The sequence below is a fragment of the Globicephala melas genome, chromosome 19 (assembly GCF_963455315.2).
Source record: "Globicephala melas chromosome 19, mGloMel1.2, whole genome shotgun sequence".
In the NCBI taxonomy this organism is placed as follows: domain Eukaryota; kingdom Metazoa; phylum Chordata; class Mammalia; order Artiodactyla; family Delphinidae; genus Globicephala; species Globicephala melas.
In genome coordinates, this window is record NC_083332.1 from 38,956,140 (window position 1) to 38,971,805 (window position 15,666).

Here is a 15,666-nt window from a genome sequence, read left to right on the forward strand (position 1 = left end):
TCAAAGAGAACTACCCAACTTCAACTCTTTTCCTGTCCTTCTCCACAGATGGCTCCAAATGTGCTCAGTTTATCTTTGGAAAAGCAAGACTAATTTCTACCATCTACATGAATCGTTAACCATTCACTTCCAATTACTGACACAGCATAACCATTATACGTGTCCATAAACTGATTAACGTTGCTGTACATTTCGTCTTGTCCCCACACTGAACGAAGTACACCAAAGATTCTCTGTCTTCATAGTCTGTTGTGTCATGAGCTTTGGGTAGGAAAGGTAGAGAAAACTGACACGGTGAAGGTAATAGGTGGCATGACAAAGACCAAGAGAGGACTGACTAATTTAAATTAGTTCTCAGTTCTCCAATGCTTATTTTATTTATTTATTTTACAAAAAGTGTAAAGCGTTTTAAAAATTATGTGTAACACAGGCAAAATTATTTAAAGTCAATACATTTTTAAGGAATTTCACACATTCTGATTCCTTCCACTGCCAATCTACCTTAGTTCCTCCAATGTTTGAGTCATAATCTTCAAGACAGCCCTTCCAAAAAGAACTTTTGCTCAATCCACAGCTGTCATGTCAAGTCATGCACAATTCTTTTAGTCAGGCTTCTTTGATATCCAATGGAATATGGACACACTTCAAAAATTCCCCACCTGTAATCTTTAGGATCCAGTTTCCTCAAGCAATTTACTTTAGGGCCATGTTCAGGGTCAGAGGAGATGGATCTGCCTGGTTCTGAATTTAAGACACCCTCTAAACATTCATTAAGTTCAAATCATATTAATTCCTAAGCTATCACACCCTAGAATAGTACAGATCTTTGGGATATGCCGATACCTATGATTAAAACGTTTGATTGTTAGGTTTTTCATAGTTTATTTAGCAGCTCTGTCTTGTAGTTCTTTCCCACAGATTTAACACATAGTTCTGTGAGTAAAGGAAACTACATAGTTATCCTGTGGGGTGTTTCCAACGATGTAGGTCTATAGGAAAAGCCTCATTGGGATAGACCTCAACTCCAATGCTTATTGTAATGTGTAGAAACAATTCCCTTTCCTCTTCCCCTCAGAATATTAATATAGATACAGATCTACACATACACACACACACACAAATAACTCATCTTACAAGTTTAAGAAATAATTTCCAAGTAAATTAACTAGCTAGCATTTGTCACGTTTTCAAAGCAATACTGCAACTACATATATGAGGTGGTTTGGTCAAGGCTCTTATTGCTATCCTAGGAAAATGATTTTCTATCTCATTTTATCTTCTTTTCTACACTTGAAAAATGGGTCTAATAATACTTGCCCTTTACATACTTCAGAGAAATGCTGCAAAGATTAATGAAATACATGTAAAGAGCTGTAATCTGGATAAATTAAGAGATCATCACCATTATTCTATTGGACTCTTCAAATAAAATTTCCAGTAGAACTATGACCCTACCAACCTTGGTGAGTAAGGCAGATATAAGAATGCAGGAATAATGTGATTTTTAAAGAGCTTTTTGTTGTTTGAATCAAGTGCTTAAATCAAATGCCTAAATCTCAAACAGATCTGAGAAACTAAACAATTTTTCAGAAAAAAAAAAAAAAAGAATGAAGACATCTGAGAATTAAGAAACCAAGAAAGGGATGATCTTCAAATGCTGCAAGCTGACACTTCACTTGGCACCCAACCTTCAGATGGGATTACTATCATTAGACCCATGATTCCAAAGACTTAATAAGTGGACAATTAGGGTTCATTTCTCCTGGAATTTGTCAAAATTAGTTGAGATACTCATCCAGCCTTTCCCCCACGTCTGTTGCTTGGCTGTATGTGGATAAATTCCAGTTGATTTAATTTTCCATTTCTGCTGCCAGATGTTTTGACATCACGTATTATAGGCATCTAATTGTTTAAAAATGCTCTCGCATTAATGCAGGAGAGTTCTACTGTTTTCTGCCTTCTAGGCTTTAACTCTGATAAGAAAGGAAGTAACTTTATTGTTTTCAAATATGAAACAAGGTCTGAAATTCACATCTGGCTTGACCCAGTACTTCAGCAATAGACCGATATAAACTTTTTATTTATTTATTTTAATTAATTAATATACTTATTTTTGGCTGCATTGTGTCTTCGTTGCTGCGCACCGGCTTTCTCTAGTTGCAGTGAGCGGGGGCTACTTTTGGTTTTGGTGCGCGGGCTTTTCGTTGCGGTGGCTTCTCTTGTTGCAGAGCACGGGCTCTAGGCGCATGGGCTCAGTAGTTGTGGTGCATAGGCTTAGTTGCTCCGCGGCATGTGGGATCTTCCCGGACCAGGGCTCGAACCCGTGTCCCCTGCATTGGCAGGCAGATTCTTAACCACTGCGCCACCAGGGAAGCCCTAAACTTTTTAAATTAGCTGCATTCCTTTGAGAAACCCAAGGCTGATTCCATGGGAGGAGAGAAAGGAGTCAGAGAGAGAGGAGAGACTCTATATCCAGAATAAACTTAGTTATTTGCAAGGAGTCCATGTGCTCTTAACTTGAATATAGTCTACTGATGTAGAAAGACAGACTTGGTAGACATTTTAATTTTAGACATTGCTCATTCAGTGATCTTGAGGAAATTACCTCCATATATCTCAATATTATAAAATGAAGATAATATAATCTATTTACTTAACAGTCTCTTATCTCAATATTTATTGTACTAAGAAAAGTTAATAGTCTTTTGTCCATGCAAGTTACTTATGGTATGAAGAGAAGCTTCAGGCCAACATTATCCTGGCACCTTAAAAACAAGATCTAACTTCTGAGCCTCAAGCATACACAACTCCAGGGCTGCATTTATGTGCTTTGGAGAAGACAGTCTGCAGAGAGGTGAGAGGATGAGCACTGTGTAAGGAGCAGGGCAGCAGCCATCTTGCTCCCTTGAAGACAGTGGAAACACGCCCATTCTCAATTCGATTTCTTCTGATGTGCTAACACTTTTCAAGGTGTTTACCAAGATGATTTCTGCATGATTTAAAAGTGTGTGTGACACTCCTTATACAGTTCCTAGGTAAAATAACTACGCCAGGGGCTTCCCTGGTGGCGCAGTGGTTGAGAGTCCACTTGCCGATGCAGGGGACACGGGTTCGTGCCCCGGTCTGGGAAGATCCCACATGCCGCGGAGCAGCTGGGCCCGTGAGCCACGGCCGCTGAGCCTGCGCGTCCGGAGCCTGTGCTCTGCAACAGGAGAGGCCACATCAGTGAGAGGCCCGCGTGCCGCAAAAAATAAAATAAAATAAAATAACTACTCCATAAAATTGATGGTAATACACAGAGTGACCAAGAGGTGGTATTATTGTTACCATCCTCACAGTTTGTATTACCAGAATTGATCTGGTACATATCTGTTCTTGCAAAATGAATATTAGTGAAGCACATGCTACTTACAGATTCATGAAAAGTCTTAGGGTTACCAAATGACTTTGCACTGTCTAGCAGAATGATCCTGAGAAAACAACTCAAGCTTTCTAACTTTCAGCTACATCATCTAAAATGTAGGATAATACAACCAGCTCTGGCTTATTTTCATAGTGGTGTTTTGAGGCTTCAATGTTGTAAAGAATAAAGAATCAGTTTACCAAATATATAATATAAAAAGAGAAATGTAAGGAATTCCTATTACTAGCAGAAATGAAATCTGGAGGCCAAAGTTATCCTTATCTGGCAAGAGCCTCACTCTCATGACTAAATTTTCCAAAATATCATTCACCTTGCTACATTCACTGAGATTTAGGGTTTTGTCCTCAGCTTTGTGGGAACAGAAACTTTATTCTGTCAGCACATTCCTGAAGAGAATGGTGCTTCAGCACAGATATGCATTAGCCAAGCCCATGGAAGACACCTGCTTAACAAGAATGTGAATTTACAGTGTAATGTAAATTACATTAATTTACAGTGAAAATAAAATGTCCGCCAAAGGCTTTGGAGTGTGGCACAGTGGTTAAGGCAGAGGTTCTGGTGTCAGACAAACGAAGGTTCAAAGTTTGGCTCCACCAAGTACTAGTTGTAAAGTCCTTAAATCTTAAAGACACACAATAGCTATCTGATTTGCTCATTTGCACAATGTAGATAATCTAATTTCTAACCACACAGGAAAGTTTTGTAAAATACATGGGTGACTACTTAGAATGCTGTGTCAAGCTCTGAGGAAAGTAAGTTCGAGAAATGATGGAATGATAGTTGTTGTTGTCATTATTATCATCATCATCTAGGTCAGCAAATTTTACTGCAGCGTTTCTAAAATTGAATAAAATAGTCACAAAAATTGGCTTGAAAAAACATGGAGTGAGAGGAATGGGAGTTAGATATGCAATTTAAATCCTAGCAGCCCTGTGTTCTGTTAATCCGCCTATTTCTAGAGGCAGGGCTTGTCTTGAAAGAGCACATCAGGCTTGGTCCTTATACCGGGGTGTCACTCCCTGGAAGACCTGGATGGGCCCCCCGCCTTTCTCTCTGTGACATACTTAATTCCCTATTCCTGCTCATATGCCTCTCTGAAAGAGTAACAATACCCGGGATTTAGCAGAAGGCAAGTCTTTGATCTGTCCTGACAAAATGCTGTCTCTAGAGAAGGCAGCCTTATTTGATGAGACCCTAGAAATGTCAATTATAATGTCAATCTCTTTCCACTGAGGATAACTTCATTTTCATTCTGCTCTTAACAATGACTAACATTTAGTGAGCTCTTACTCTCTATACTATACCAAGAATCCTGTGAAAGATGTTATATACATTACTGCTTTCAATATCCAACCTACATTTTGCTGGTGATAAATTATTTTATCAACATGATATCTAAGATATAGCAATACTTCTTGCTGTTACTATATCTCAAACTAATTGGGAAGATAAATGCCTTCCTAAGGCCATGGTTCTTAAACAGTTTGGTCTCAGGGCCTCCTTATACACTTAAAAATAACTAAAGAAATCAAAATGTTTTTATTTATAAAAACATGTTACTAGCTTATATCTCTCAATATTTACCAACTAGAAATCACAACTAATTTTTAAAACAAAATAATACACACACACACACACACATTTCATTAGCCATTGAGCAATGATACCAACACATGTTATGTAGCCTTTGGAAAACTCCACTCTCACGTGTGAGAACATGAGAGAGAAAAAGGCAAATAGCATCTGTGTATTATTATAAACACACTGTGACCTCATGGAACCCCTAAAAGACTTTACACTAGACCATACTTTGAATATGCTGTTCTAAAGGATTAAAGATTTTTGCTTCCCCCACATGTTCCCCTGTATATTTCAACCATTCTATGATTTTTTTAAGACTAGGGACTATGGTAGGTGAAGCATACAACACTATAGAAAAATGTTATTATGTACACCTTACAAATGATGAAAATAAGGCTTAGAAAGGATAAGCGCTTTTCCTAACATCACATGAGTTACAGGTATTGTAGTTAGCTTACAACCCCATATCTTTCTGTCCCCAAACCTGTGCTCTTCATTCTCATATTATGCTGCAGCCACTGAAGAGCCATCAACCCGAGATGGGTGAGAACTTAGTGATGGTCTCATTTTATCCACAGGCTAAAGAGAACTCTGAAGTCCAGAAGTACCATTATGATAGGTCCAAGAATTGAACCTATGTTTCCTGAATGGATTTATCATACCCAACTCCTTGCCTCTTAAAATTAGTTGTTCCTATTGTAGACACAATAATTACAGTATGTGTCCATTAAGAAGAAGGACAAAAATATTCATGTGAAGGTGTAGATGAGCCAAGTTTCTTGGCAAAACTATGCTGAATAAAATAAACATACTACATTATGTGACTTTTATTTTTATGATTTTTATCCCAAGTACACTACCAGCAATTTAATTCCCTGATTTTTTCTGCCCGAACGTATAGTGCCTAGCACAAAGCCTGGCATTTAATGACACATTTGTACAGAGATTAATATTTTTCAAGGATGTTTGCCCTGTTTTCCCATCTGTCACAATTAGTAGCACCCAAGAGTAGAGAGTTCAGGCTTTGGTATTAAACCTGGTGGATTTGAACCTCATAGTGTTAGATCTGTGACCTCATATACATTCCCTGACTTCCCCAGATTTCATTTCATGTATTTCTGAAACAATGCTCAGGAGGTGTCCATCCCAATGCTGTTATAAGGAGTGAATGAAACAAATGTTTGCACACAGTGGTGACTGTCATTCTGCCTGGAATTAGGTAGCATCTCAAATTCTAGTTTGCCTTGATTGCCACTCACAGATATTAGTAAATTTAACAGATCTAGACGCTGAATCAAAGGAGATCGTAGGAGAGTTGCTCTGTATGCATCTATGCAACTTTCCCAAATCGTAATTCCTATGATGTCCAAAGACCAGTAAGCTTCTCCAGTCCTTCTACAAACAGACAATATACCTTGGGTGTTCATTTTTATTGTCCTGTTGGCTAAAAAGCACAACAGAAAGGTCCACGTGGAAATAAGTGTGCATACAGTGGAGGCTCCCATAACCAGGACTGAAACAAGCCAAGATCAACAATTCCCTACCTTTCATCACAAAATTCCCAAAACATCCTGGGTGGATTCATGCTATTCCCTTCACCTGCAACATTCTTGCTCTTCCTCTTCACTTGTCCCAATAGAGCATTGCACTTGACTCCTAGGGACACTGGAGAAGGCACCATACAGAGCTAATTTCTTCCTCATATGTGTTGTTAGGATGTGTTCTGTCTCCTTCCATTAGACAACCTGCTTGTAGTCCAGCAATTATCTCCCTACTGCAGAAGCCCCACATCCAGGCCGGGAACTATGTCTTTAACAACATGTGACCATAGTGTCTAGTACAGCGGTGCAGAAATGTGTCTGACTCACTAAAGTTCTGTGTGCTCAGTCAACAGTCATTTGGTACATTTACTGACTAATTTATTGGATCTTAACTCTCTTTAAGATGGAGACTACAAGGGACAAAATCAATCATTCAGAGACCAAAACCAAAATAAAGGTATCTAATTCAGTATTTTCCATTTTCACTAAGGTCTCCTATTTATATGCCAGAGGCCATTTGTAGAACATCTAAATGCCTTTTTCAACCCATGCCTAACCAATCACTTCTGATAAATATCCAGATATTTTCAGATTTATTTTAGGTTATCAGTTTCCCTGAGAAGTCACCCAACACATCAGTTCTGTCTTCCATGCTTTTTATATCGTTTCTTAAATAAACAAATGTGGATTTGTTGTATTCTGGTATTCTGTGGAGTTCAGTCTTGGTTTCTTTGTAACTGCTACATAATTATATTGGAAATGTGAAAAATACTTCAGCAGGAAATCAGATGCTGGCTCAGTATGGGTATGTTTATATCCAGAGATACTCAAATATTAACCGGCAATGAGATTCAGATACTGTGCTTAAAACACAACCTGAAGACAAGCCTTATTTTAGAGCTAGGAAAAATACATATATATATATATATTTATAAAATAGAAAAACACAGATTTTCTTCATAGCGCATTAAAATTGTTTGTTTTACTGAACAAAACAGTTAAAGTCAAGACAGAGAATGTTCTAAAAAGTCAGTGTCTTTTTTTTTTAAGTCAGTGTCTCTTGAACATCAAGCTCACAATAGTTCACCTGAAAGAACAGGTGATGAGGCTTTTATTATTATTGCCATTGCTAAAAACAGATATAGAGAATATATTTATATTATACCATATTAAATTATAGTAAATAATATGTTATAATGTGATGAGTATAATATATTAATGTAATCTATATTAATTACAGAAATATGATAATTATATATGCATATATATTCTCTATATCAACCAGCTGAGTGTTAGTTCCCTACTGAGTATTACAGTTTCCTTTTAACCAATAAATAAACACATTAGATTGATCAAGGAAACTGTTGATGTTCAAGTAGGTTGTTGTTAATGTAAACTAGGTTGGAATTCATATTTGTTTGGCTGCAGAGCCGACGCTTTTTCCTTCCACATTTGTCATCCATGGTTTTATTCCATGTCTCCCTTCTTCAGCCTATTATTAATCATTCATTGTCAAATTATAACAGCAGGTGTGCCGAGCAGACTTCAGCATCATTCTAGGCTTCTCTCAGTGGGTTGCAGGAGCATTCAAACTTCAATATAAGGAGCCCCTTTGTTTTAAATTTAGGAACTGGAGGTTCCTAAAAATCCAAATTCCCCTGGAACAGATAGTTCACAGATGCAAATTTTAGATTCATTATCCCCAACTGGACCTCCTCCCACCCTTTCAGTAGGGAAAAAAGCGTATCAGTGACATCCCATTGTGTTCTAACCTGTTTTATAAAGAGCTAGTCAAAGGAAGGCTGTGAACTCTTAAACTTTGGAAGGATGGACCATCTTTTCTGTTTTTTGACTCGTTAACATGAATCATGATATGTCTCAGGAGCAACTAGGCTATCACTAGGAGAGGATGCAGGCTCAATTGTCAGAGATTGGGCTGAAGAGTCAGACAAACCTAGGATCAAATCCAAACTTAGCCACCTAAACATGGAGAGCTTGAAGTTTGGTATCTTCGCTTTCTTTATGAGATGAGAGACAGGTGGTACCAATTTATGGAACCGTTGTGAGGATTAAATGGATAAAGGGCATGAGAAGGGCTAGAATGTTGCCTAGCATACAGTAAGCAGTAACTCTTAATTGTATCATTACTTTCATTCTCGTCACCAAGGTTTAGTCTCCATCAGTTTCCTTGCTGCTCATTAGTTTTAGCCAGATGCCAATTTCTGTTCATTCAAACTCCGTTTCTAACGCAGCTTCAGTTTTACTCTGAATCAGGACAGCAGGGGTTATAGCAGTGGTTCTCCAAGTGCGGGACCTGGGCTGGCAGCATCGGCCTCACGTGGGGACTTGTTAGCAATACAGATTCTTTGGCCCAGTGTTGTAACAAGCTCCCCGGGCGATTCTGAGCCACCATCATAGCCACATTCTTCGCCTTCTCATTCTCTAGGCTGTAGGCTCTGTTCCACTCATAACCTATTCTGCTCCTCAATCTGGAATGCTAGTATTCTGAGCCAGACATTTCCCTTATTTTGATATCTCTATGTATTTGATGGGCCCCTCTGACACAGAGAATAAGATCATTTCCTGTGCCTGGCATCCGAAGGCAATCGTAATTTTCCATACTTAACTTTCCAACCATATATTCTTTTCTCTCCTGAGTTCTCTAATCTTCAGAAGATATTCTGTGCTCTTCTCCTCTTGATTGAGACGTTTGTTAGTTTGGAAATACATCTCTGACAAAAGCCTACTGTTGCTTTATGACCCTGATGAAAATATACCGTCCACAAAGAATCTTCCCAGAGAAGACTGTCTCTCCCATCCAATGGAGAGATCCCACCCTACTCCAAATTATATGCTTTTTATAATATTATAAATATTTTTATATATTATTTTTTATAATAATATTTACAGTTTCAATGCATGCCTTAGAGACAGTTTCTTTACATTCTACTTCCTTGCTTCTTTGTGACAAACAGCGTAACCCTTGACCTTGGGCATCATGTGGGGTGAACCCTTGTCCTATAGATACTCCAGGAACAAGAAGGTATCAGTATCATAAGTGAGGGTGTAGAGTGACCAATGCCCTGCCACCCCAAATTAGATGGAAGCAAGTTATCATAGTTCAAAATTCTGCCATCTGGCTAAAAGGGCCACCTGACCTGGCACTGAAATGCTAGGTGGGTGGGGGTGGATCAGAGATGGAACTGGCATCTATTTTTAGCCCTGACTTCTAAGCCCTGGATTAGGGAGTCCTGTAATCAGAAAACATGCTGCATTTTCATTCTTTAGGCTTTGCCGCTTTGTAACCTGCTTCCACTTGTTCAATACATATCCGATTAAACGATAAACGGGCTCATTGGGTAATGAAGTGTGGGCTGGCATAATTCAGGGCTTGCCTCAGGCTCTCAGAGGGAAGAGAAATAAAGGTTCTTAGATCAGAAGCCTGGCTCCTTGGGGAAAAAGTGAGAGGACCTGAGGCTCCTCTCTGCCAGCACCTTTCTCATGGTCTCTCTCTCTGACCTTAGATTGGTTAATATTCTTTGGGAATTCTTCCTTTTGAGCACAGTCAGTGCCCCACAATTTTCATACAAGGAGAGCGTAGTCATTCCTGCCCTTTATGCCTCACCTTCAGTCACTCAGGAAAGAATGACTTTAAAAAATCCAGAAAAGCCACTGTGCCTATGTGCTTGTCTGCCCAAGACTTTTAACAAAGAGCTAAGTGGGGTATATTAAAAGCAGAGATCCTTTCCACCCATTAATCAATAGTGTCTGTTTAGAGTCAGAAATAATCAGGTTACTATCTTGTGGTATTAATTCTTATTTCCTTTATTCATTCATTAACTCAGCAAATATGTACTGGGAGCCCCACTGTGCTAGGCTCCCAGGATAAAACAGTGATCAATAACAAAGCAATAATAAAATGTCTCATGAGAACAAGGACTTTACCAATTTCTCCCTTTAGAAATGTATTTTCAAGGAATTCCCTGGTAGCCCAGTTGTTAGGACTCGGCCCTTTCACTGCTGTGGGCCTGGGTTTGATCATCCCTGGTCGTGGAACTAAGATCCCGGAAGTCACAAGGCATAGCCAAAACAAACAAACAAACAAACAAAAAAAGGTATTTTCAAAACCTCAAGAAAGTAAATGGGTATTATAAGCCGCAACCAGTCTCTTAAAGGCAAAGAGCATGGATCTTTGAGACCTTATAGCAAAGGATTAATAATAGTTGCTAAAGCTTACACTAGCAGTCAGGTAGGAGAAATTTTTGTAGCATTAGAAATGTGCTAATAGATTTATTATGAATAATACAAATTGCTACTTAAGTTGAAATTCTAAAGAATCTATAGTTAACTAGTTGACAGCTGTTAGAAATACCGTGTCCAATCCTTTTTCTCAAATAAGTAAGACGTGAGAGCAGAGAATTTTAGATGTATGTGAGAAGAGGAATCTAGAAGGGAAGTACCTATATGTGTAGGCTACAGGTCCATATCATTCTTGGTCATATATACTGAGATTTAGCATCCCAGTGTGAAATTAATTTTTCCAAAAAAGACTGCCCATAATATTTGGAAATTCCAACTCCTCCCATCAAGAGGTGACATTTGTTTCTCCACTCCTTAAACCTACTCTTGGTAATGTGACTTGCTTTGACCAGTGGGATTTGCAAACTTGATGCAAATAGAGACTTGGCAAGTACTTGCTCCCCAGTCTTTTGCTGTTCCATGGACGCCTGGGAGTAGCACCAGAGGAGCTGAGCTAGCCTATTAGAGGATGCGAGGCCATGTGGAGCAGAGAAGAGGTGCTAACTAACGCCTAACTAGCCTGTCATATATACAATTGGTGCCGATATAGATCATCCAGCCCCAGACAAGCCACCAGCTGACCAGATAGACTAGCAAAACCAGTTCAGACCAAAAGAACCACTCAGCTGCTCCAGAGAACCACGAGAAATACATCTTTATCATTTTAAGTTTTGACACGGTCATTTATGCAGCAGAAGTGAACCAATACAAATCAACGTCCATATGACTATTTTGGTTCCCTTTATTCCTAAGCCCAAGTGGCTGGGAGAAAAAGGGAGATCTGAATGACAAATAGAATGTTTAGATAAAGGACATAAAGCTTATGTTTATGCAGGGTTGAGTAGGCACCAGGTTTGGTCTGGAGAAGGATAGAGAGGAGGGTGAGGAAGGAGGGGGGAGGGGCACGAGAGGGGAAAGAAGAAACGTTATTGAGTCCTTCCTATACGCCAGGCTCTATTTTATGCAGTTTACCTGTATTACATCATTTAATTGTCATGACAAACTTCAAATATAGCAACTGAGGCTAAAAGAGATTATGTGACTTATTCAAATCACACACAGAGCATATGTTCTGGCTCTGAAAATTTGACTTCATAGTTTGCTTTTACCTAGTAAGCACTACTGCTGTCTGAGAAAGCAGTGGTAACAGTAACTGTGACCTTAGTTTGGGGTAAGAAGGAGGCTTTTAAGGTTGCCAAGCTGGCCAGGACTGACAAGAGGAAAGAAGCCCCTCCTTTTGGATACATATTTTTGTGGAAAATTATACCTCCCAAATCAGCTCAGGATGATACGTCCTCAAAAACTCACAATTTGTATATCCTTAAAATAAAGGTGGGTGGTTTTACTTGATGACAAAAAGATTACTTTTAGGCATATCCTCTTTAATTATATAAAGTGATAAAATTAATGTTTACTTTATAATTATTGTTATGATAATTAATATTAGCATAAGCATTATTACCGGAAGTTTATTCTACGTTAGGAAAGATATTAGGATGTAAACATATTCAATCCTTATCACACACCTCTAAAGGTGTTTCAATATATCCCCCATTTTATAAATAGGGAAACTAAGCCACAGAACGAAGTAATTTACCAATGGAGTGAGTGTGACTGAATGAAAAAATTATGATTCCATCCAAGCAAACTGACTTATAAACTTGGCCACTTAACTCATATGTTATTCTCTTTGACTTGTAGACTGACGTCTGCACTTTCTTCCCAAGTTCATGTGCTTCCTCTGTCCTCAGAGAAACCGTAGCTGAGGGTAAATCAACCTACTATCCTCCAATATTTATAATCTCTTCACATATCTAGGACCTCCCCTACCTGCCCCCCCTTAATCTGGTACACTCAAGTCTGGAGACGACCATTTGCTATGACTGGTCAGTTTGCTACAACTTGCAGCTGAAAACCTTGAATTACTATTTGCTGCCTACTTCCTATCCTTTATCTACAGTTGTCTACAGTAGGAGTTACTGTTAAGGATTTGAGGAGGGTGGTTTATAAAGAGAGACCAGGGCAAGACATAGGGGTGGAAGCCTCTTACCTTCTGCCTTTTTCTGGGTTAGGATTAAGGGGCTATTAGGCATAGTGATATCTTAAAGGAGTTCCTAGTTAAAATCTATTGATATAGCTCCAGTCTCAATCTGCAGGCTTTTTCTAAATATCAGTAGATTAGAACAAAAGAGGGGTAAAGATGAAAGAGATGGAGAGGTGGTGGGAGGATATCGGTACAAAGGATGCAGAACAAAGAGGAACTAAGGGAGAGATTTCCAAGTCAGTATTCAAGTAACTGGAGCAGCTGTATATGAAGTGGGCACTATAGTGGTTTAAATAAATCTGGTGTGGGTTACCCACAAAATGATATTCATGTGGGGCCTGTATCAGGCTTCTCCTTGAACTTGGAATGACACTCCCATTCTTCCCTGTAGGGAAATCTTATTTTGTATGCTGATCTCTTTCCCAGGAAACTGTAGCTTCCCCTTCACTTTCCCATAATTTATTTCCACTTCCCTTCATTATAATCTCTATTTTTAAGAATACTGATCTCTACCTTATAGCACCTGCATGCTTGTCTGAGGTAGGGGGATCTTGCTAGGAACTTGCCATGTGCTTATATTCCCAGACAGTCAGCCATAGTGCTACAGCTTCTCTGATATTTGGGAGCCCTTAACCACTCCTGCCCCTGAATTTTACTGTTCACCTCAGACTTTCATCATCCTTTCCCTTCTGTGAGAGTTACTGAACTGGACAACACCTTCTCTCCATCTGCTTCCACTCAATTCTATACAAGGGAATGATATTGATCTTAAAGACACTCTAGTCCTGATTATGCCACAGGCAATAGAGAGAGACACTGCATATTTTGAACGAGATCTTGATATAAAATCTGAAGTCCTTAATTCAATCAGGCTCTCCCAGAATATGCCTGCTTCATTTCGAGGGTTTTTATTTAGGCACAGGTCAATCCACCAAGCCCGAACCAGGGACAAGAGGAAGGTCAGTGAACATATTGGCGGTGCAATGAAGAAACACAACTGCACCCAGCAGTAACACACAAGTCACGACTACCAATTTTGTTGTTGTGGGGAGAAGGGGTAAAATAAAATATAAACCAAATAAATAATTTAAAATTAAGCTGTTATTCAAAGCCTCAGGTTAGGGCTGTATTAACAAGAACATATGTGATTTATTCATCAATTACTAAAGATTATAGATTTTAAGCTAAAAGGTATAGTACCATCACTTTTAATTCAGTTCTTACTACAACCTAATTTTAAAAGAACAATTATGACTCCCATTTCACAGGTGGGAAAACTGAGAGCAAGAGAGAGGAAATAATTTGCCCAAGGTTGTACGGGCAAAATGTGGCCAACTCCATCCAACTCCAGGACCCAGAATTTCTCGAAACAATGAGCTCCCTATAAAGATATATTTTTCCTAAGTAGCCTGGGTTGGACAAAGCAATTATTCTGGCAGCTGGGCCCTATGTCAGGAAGAAACATTCCTTAAGTGCTATCAGACTAGTATGTCCCCTGGGAGATCTAACCATCATTAGTGAAAAGCTTCATTGACAATATTGTGTGCAGCCCACTGTAGTGGGCTAGAGCAATGCATTATCAATAACTCAAAGAGATTCATTTAATGGGCAATTATATGCTTCCTGCTTTACAATAATTTCAGGTAACCAATAGTAGTATGCTTTCTGCAAATGCCAGTTGCCAGCTCTCGGGTACACAGGGTCAGCGGGATTCCCCACTTTCCATCCCACATCACCACTCTCTATGGGAAGGACACTCTAAAATGGGCATTCAATGCCTCTGAAATGTCCCTGCAGAGACTCTATGTAAGACAGTGTTTCCCTTACTGTCCCCCAATATCCTTTATCTCTCTGACAGCTGAGCTTGTTACCCATATCTCTCTCTTAAGTAGGTCTTACTACACTACCCAACCTAAAGGGATCTTGTGCCTCATCTGACAAGCCTTAGCTCAAACCTCAGCTCAGTGAAATATCACCTATCACCACAGGAATAACAAAAAATAGAGACCAAAACACATACACAGAAGAACACGTCACCTTTTTCTGCCCTCCTTCAAAATATCATAATTATGTTTATAATAGAAAATTATATTAATTATAATATAATTAAATTATAATGTGAATCTGATGGGGAGGGTGGAGGGGAGGTGGGAGAACTTGCGAAAAGTGGATTCCTGAATGGCTGCCTTGAGTTTCTGATTCCATAGGTCCTAGGCAAACACCAGAACTCTGGTTTGAACAATAACCCAGGTGACTGGGATCAGCCGGGCATGTCAAGTTCTCTGTGAACTTCATTGAAAAATGCTGTCCCCTAAAATGTTCCTCAGTTTCCTGATCTTGGAAATGGGAATAGAATTCCCGTCTGAACAGTTCCAGAGTCTGGCTTTGTCCATTAGGCAATGTTCCTCCCCTGGGTTATAAACGTTAGAACACGAGGGCCTGAGCAAATGCAGGCTTGTTCTTTCCACCAGTGCACTCTTGTCCCTGCACCAGCCTTCCGCTTTGCACAGAAGAACTATTTCATTCGCTTGTTTTAGGAAATGATGTGGCAGTGTCAGAAGCTCGATTTAAGCAGGAGGATGGAAGGAAAGACGATATAGGACAGGGTTCCCCCCAAAGAAGGCATCTAAGAGCATGTAATCTGCAGTTAAGCAACAAGGGTACCAATCTTGTCTCCACCCTTTGTTCTCTTGGAGACTCTGGGCAAGTTACTTAACCTATGTCTGAGATTCTTTGACTGGAAAATGCATACAGTAATAGTACCTGTTTTCAAAGAC

At 39.3% G+C, this 15,666-nt stretch overlaps 1 protein-coding gene and 1 non-coding gene across 7 annotated transcripts in view; both read right to left on the reverse strand.

The window, feature by feature from the left end:
• Positions 1-15,666, reverse strand: part of CDH8 (cadherin 8) — a 380,312-nt gene that overhangs the window by 103,532 nt on the left and 261,114 nt on the right. The window lies entirely within an intron of this gene.
• On the reverse strand, positions 893-1,023 carry LOC115857061 (small nucleolar RNA SNORA18). The gene has a single exon (XR_004041105.1). It is a non-coding gene; the product is annotated as a small nucleolar RNA SNORA18 (small nucleolar RNA).